At 35.8% G+C, this 5736-nt stretch overlaps 1 pseudogene across 1 annotated transcript; it reads left to right on the top strand.

The window, feature by feature from the left end:
- The first annotated feature begins 4880 nt into the window (after positions 1 to 4880).
- Positions 4881 to 5474, top strand: LOC309819832 (chromobox protein homolog 1-like; annotated as a pseudogene). The gene has a single exon. The product of its transcript is annotated as a chromobox protein homolog 1-like (transcript).
- Positions 5475 to 5736: the final 262 nt, after the last annotated feature.

Here is a 5736-nt window from a genome sequence, read left to right as displayed (position 1 = left end):
GTGTTTGGTAGGATAATACCAAATATTGAAGAATATGTGCTCAGCACAGAGCCTGGCAAATTGCAAGTACTCTGTAAATGATACCCATTATTATAGGTAAATTAGAATTAATATAATCAACGAATGTTTCATTAGCTCCAAGGTCAAGTGTCTAAAGGTCTAGAAGTTGTTGTCCTTGGAAGAAAGTAAGAGAAATACATATGGGAAATAAGTAAATACGAGGTGGAAGGAAATAGAGAATCATGGTGGAAACTAGACAAGCCAATTGTACTACCTCTAGTGAATTAATTTGCTAGTGTGGGAGATGGGACTCACCCCAGGTCTCTCTGCTCCTGACCTGACCCATACTCTTTACAGCTATGTTATATAGCCTCTCATTAACAAAATTTCAGACATGTATTTGGATATATTGTTGTTGCAGAAATAAGAACATGTATCATTAGACTGAAAAGGAAGTCTCATCTGAGCAACTGAGAAGGAGAAGTTGGGAAAAACCATTTCAGTGGGTCACTCTCTGAGGCAATGAAGCCTTAGTCGTTGAAAGCCTGTTTGAACTTTGCATAACATGAACTTGATTTGTATCCCAGCTCTAAAACCATTCTTGTGTAACATTGTTCTGGGACTTTCACCTCTCTAAATGTTGGTTATCTTTTTTAAAAAAATGAAAATAGTAAGGTAGCTTTTAGTACAGAATAAAATAATTTCTTTAAAACATTCAGCACAGGGCTTCCCTGGTGGCGCAGTGGTTGAGAGTCCACCTGCCGATGCAGGGGACACGGGTTCGTGCCCCGGTCTCGGAAGATCCCACATGCTGCGGAGCGGCTGGGCCCATGAGCCATGGCCGCTTAGCCTGCGTGTCTGTGCTCCGCAACGGGAGAGGCCACAACAGTGAAAGGCCCGCGTACCGCAAAAAAAAAAAAAAAAAAAAGAAACATTCAGCACAGATTCTAATAAACAATGATGTGGGTATATCATTGTTATTGTTATGTTGTTTAAATAACAAAGGTAGCCCATGACCTGAAAGATGAAACACACATTGTTAAAGATGAAGAACAAAATTAATACCTTTGTGAGCATAGGTGTAATTTCCAGAGACAAATTAAGCTTTGGATATAAAATTAGCAACCAAAGGTCCTGAGTCCTGGGGTCAGATAGGCCAGGATTTCAATTCTAGTCTGCCACTTAAGTACTCTGTGAGCTTGTCCAAGTTAATTACTCTCTTTAAGCTTCAATTTCTACATCTATAAATGATATTGGTAATAGCAATGTGGAGTTATCTGATTCAGTATTGATTTAGATTATATTATAATTGATAACAATCCAGTCTACATGTCCTTAACAGATGTTCAAGTTTAATTCCTTTAGTTTATAAAAACAGATTTATTCCCTATTAGATTATAAAAATGCCAAGTAGTAGTAATTGCTAACTAAAAGTATGTTTCTATGGTAAGCACTTAATATATGTTAGCTATTCTAAAAGCTATACATTGAGAAAGTTGTGCTTCTACTAATTTGATATATGACGACTTAAAATAATTCTGTTATGGAAGTTGTTTTCATGCCCATCAAATAGCTAATAAGTTTATTATTCTTTTGTTGTTGTTGTTTTATTTTAGTCAGTGCAAAGAAAATAAAATCTTGCTTATTTGACTTTTTAAAATCTCAGACCACATTATCTTTTACAAAAGGAAATATATAGAGTACAACTTCAAATACTAGTAGGATTTTAGTACTATATATAGAGGAAAAATACCAAAATTATTATACACTGGAGCACTCTGGTAATATTCCTTCCAGCTTTAGTCAAGACATTGTTTAGTGCTAGAGTACTAAAGGTGATTTATTATAGATATCAATTTTATTTTTGGATATGGCCTTTATTGAAATTTTCTCTAGTATTTCTCCCTTTAGAGAAATTCACAGTCCTCTCAAGAAAGCTGTAAGGAAATTGCTATTTGTCATGTAAAATACTTACATTATTTCATTCTATTGTCTGTGAAAAAGCTCTGTATACAACCTGAGATTTAACTCTGAATTTTTACAGCAGTAGAAGCCTTAGAAGTGAAATAGAAATGAAAATATAGTATTTCCAATTATAATAGAAAAAAATAAAGATCCAAGCCCAAAACACAGAGGTCTTTTATAGCCACATGCAAATGGACGGGAAAAGAGAAAGAATATATTCAGCCCCCAAACAGAAGATAAGGATAAGGAAGTATTATGGCTTTCAACTCTCATTTGTGTTGCTTCTGCCTCAAAGCATCATCACATATCATAAGTTCATGTTCTGCAATCGTAATGATGCAGTTTCAAATATAATGGTAAAGGAAAGTGAGCCATATGAAAAAGCAGCAGGGAATTGTTGTGCCAAAATCTAACTTCTTTTAGAAGAAGGATTTAATAGGAATCTCACTGTGCATGAAAACAAGTTATGCAGATGTAGGTACATTGACATTTCAGTCATTTCAGCTCTTTGTAGCTTGGGCATGGATATGATCTCACATGTGAATTGAGTTTTTAGAGCTTCTTGCGTAACCACATGTTGGGATATGATTAAACTGAGTCCAAGTACTGAATCAGGCAAACAAAGACTCAAATGCATTTAGACAAGTTTTTACTTATTTCGTCATGTATGTGGTCTAAATATAGGCAGGAAGACTATTATACATGTACCTTTGGCATTGTATTATGAAGTATTTTAAAAGGAGAAACTCAGAGGAAAAGAAAACAGTGTTCACCTTCTTTTTCATTTTTGCTGAGATATGAGTTAAGCTTGGCTCTCACGTCACTTTAATTCAGAACAAACTAGAATGTGTTCTAGGACATTTTTAAATCAACTTTACTGAGATACAATAAATTGCAAGTAAGTTTTTCATTAATGGATATTTGATTTGTTTCTAATTTTGAGCTATTTTGTTTACAGCAGCTATGCTCATTCATTAACTTATCTTTGCATTAACAGAAGTTTTTATTATCTTTGGTAAATACTTAAGTGAATGGCTAAAGTTAGGTATATGTTTAAGATTTTAAGGTGCTGCTAAGTAAACTTTTTAAATTATTATACCATTTTACATTGTCATCAACAGGGTATGAGATTTCCAGTTGCTCCAAATCCTCATCAACACTTTGTACTGTCAGACTCTTCACTTTCCTCCATTATCATGGGTGTGTAATGGTACCTCATTGTGCTTTTAATCTGCATTTCTCTGATATCTAGTGATATCTAACATTTTATCAGGTGCTTATTGGACAACTATATATATATATAAGAATATATATATATATATTCTTTTGTGAAGTATCTTAAATATTTTGCACATTTTCAAATATGGTTGATTGTTTTCTTACTGTTGAGCTACAAGAAGACTTTCTATATTCTAGAAGCAAGTCCTTTGTCAGATTTAGCATTTCAGATATTTTCTCCAGTTCTGTGGCTTGCCTTTTCATTTTCATAATTGTCATTCAAAGAGTAAACATTGTTAATTTGAACAATGTCCAGTTTCTCAAACTCTGGGGTCATTTTAAAATAGTTGAAAATCATTTTCCTTAAAGCTGTCTAAATCAGTATATAGGTATTCTGGTTTCTCATTCAAATGTGAGTTTATCCCGCTCTCTTCATCCAGCCATTTTCCACCTTGTTAGCCATCCTTTACCTTACTGAGCCAAGAGAACACAGGCCTCTGTCAGCTGCCAACACTCAAAGGACTCATGAATTCACATACCTCCCATGAAAGCAATAAAGGAAGAGAAAGTAAACATCATATTCCATTTCTTTAGGCTCTTTTCCCATTTGATTAGGCCTCCAAATTTTTGAGTTTGTACAAATAAGCAGAACCAGGATCAGTTTTAAGCAGAACAGGGAGAGGATGTTAAAACCATACAAAGTGTGTTGATCTGAAGCCAGTAAAATTAAGTAAATGCAAAAAAAGCAAGCAAGAATAAATAGTATAATATAGTACAATAAAGAGAAAGAGTATCAAATGTCCACATTTAGGGGGAGAAAAATTTTGCATGGTTTCCCATAACATATCTCAATCTGGAAAGGTATAAATATACATGATAAATTGGATCATGAATTGCATGGTTATAAAATATAACAAGTAGCAAGAAAGTCCAAGTGGACTAACAAATTAACTGTAAAAAATAATGGAATAATTGTCATACTGGTGATAATATTCTAACTTGATGCAATTAAATGAACTACACAAAAAGTATTGGCAGCTACAAATAAAAACTTTAATTTTTTGCAAAATGAAAAAGAAGAAAATTAAAAGAAACAACTGTCATCAAATATTTTAACCTCAAATATGAGGTTAACATCTATAATGACATAGGTGTATTTGCATAAGTATGACCTGACAAAACATACCATAAACATATAATGTAATTAAATACGCAGTAATGATCAAGGAAATTAAAACAAAGCAGTCTTAGAATATAGCTCTTCTTTAAAATAATATATTAAAAATTATGTAGTATACAATGTTTATGAGATGAAGCCAGCACATTTAAACACAGGAGGTAATGTAAATATTTGTAGCTATTTTTGAGAATAGTCTGGCAGTATGTATGAAGGAAAATCATATTTCTATTTTTTGATATTGAAATTGATTTGAAATAATTTACCTAAAGAACAAAAGGAACTAAAGCTTTTATAAATACACATGTATAATAATTAAACAATCTCTAATGATAAATATCAAAAAACCTAGCAAAAAAAATGAAACAATGAGGGAAGGCCGTTAGCCGGGGCCTGCGGTACGCCACTTCAGTGAGGGGCTCAACCGCGGTCAACCGGCTTGTTGCTTTCCTGGTTGTCACTCCCCCGTGCCGGCCCGACAAAACACGCCAGTAGTGTGACACCAATTCTTCTCGGGCTCATGGACGCTGCCCTGAAAAGCATCACCCTTTATACCAGAAAGCTGGCGGGCACTATGGGGAAAAACAAAACAAGAAGTGGAGGAGGTGCTAGAAGAAGAATATGTGGTGGAAAAAGTTCTCGACTGTTGGGTGGTAAAAGGCAAAGTGGAGTACCTCCTAAAGTGGACGGGGTTCTCAGATGAGGACGACACATGGGAGCCAGAAGAAAACCTGGACTGCCCCGACCTCATTGCCGAATTGCTGCAGTCAGAAAGCAACACACGAGACATAAATCAGAGGGAGGCAAGCGCAAAGCTGATCCTGATTTGGAAGATAAGGGGGAGGAGAGCAAACCAAAGAAGAAGAAAGAAGAGTCAGAAAAGCCACTAGTCTTTGCCCAGGGTTTGGAACCGGAGGGGATTATTGGAGCTACAGACTCCAGTGGAGAACTTATGTTCCTGATGAAATGGAAAAACTCTGATGAGGCTGACCTGGTCCCTGCCAAGGAAGCCAATGTCAAGCGCCCACAGGTTGTCATAACCTTCTATGAGGAAAGGCTGACGTGGCATTCCTACCCCTCAGAGGATGATGACAAAAAAGATGACAAGAATTAACTCCCCTGAGTACCAATCTCTGTCACATCTGAATGTGGGCTTCAAGTGGGGAAAGAAGGAGTTCTACTTGTCCTGACACCATAAAGGTGGCTTGAAAAGATGTCCATTGACATCTTCTGTGCCCTACAGCAGCCCAAGTGCTTTAAAGCTGTTCCTTGCTGTATAGTTTGCACACCCATCCTAGTGGAGGGGAAGGAGGGTCAGTGTTTCAAGGCAACCCATTCTGAACTTTGCTGAGAAAAGCAAAGGGCCTTCTATGAAG

Source organism: Grampus griseus, assembly GCF_964374135.1.
Source record: "Grampus griseus genome assembly, chromosome: 3".
Lineage (NCBI taxonomy): Eukaryota > Metazoa > Chordata > Mammalia > Artiodactyla > Delphinidae > Grampus > Grampus griseus.
Note: the sequence above shows the minus strand (reverse complement) of the source record. Positions and strands in the feature narration are given on the sequence as shown.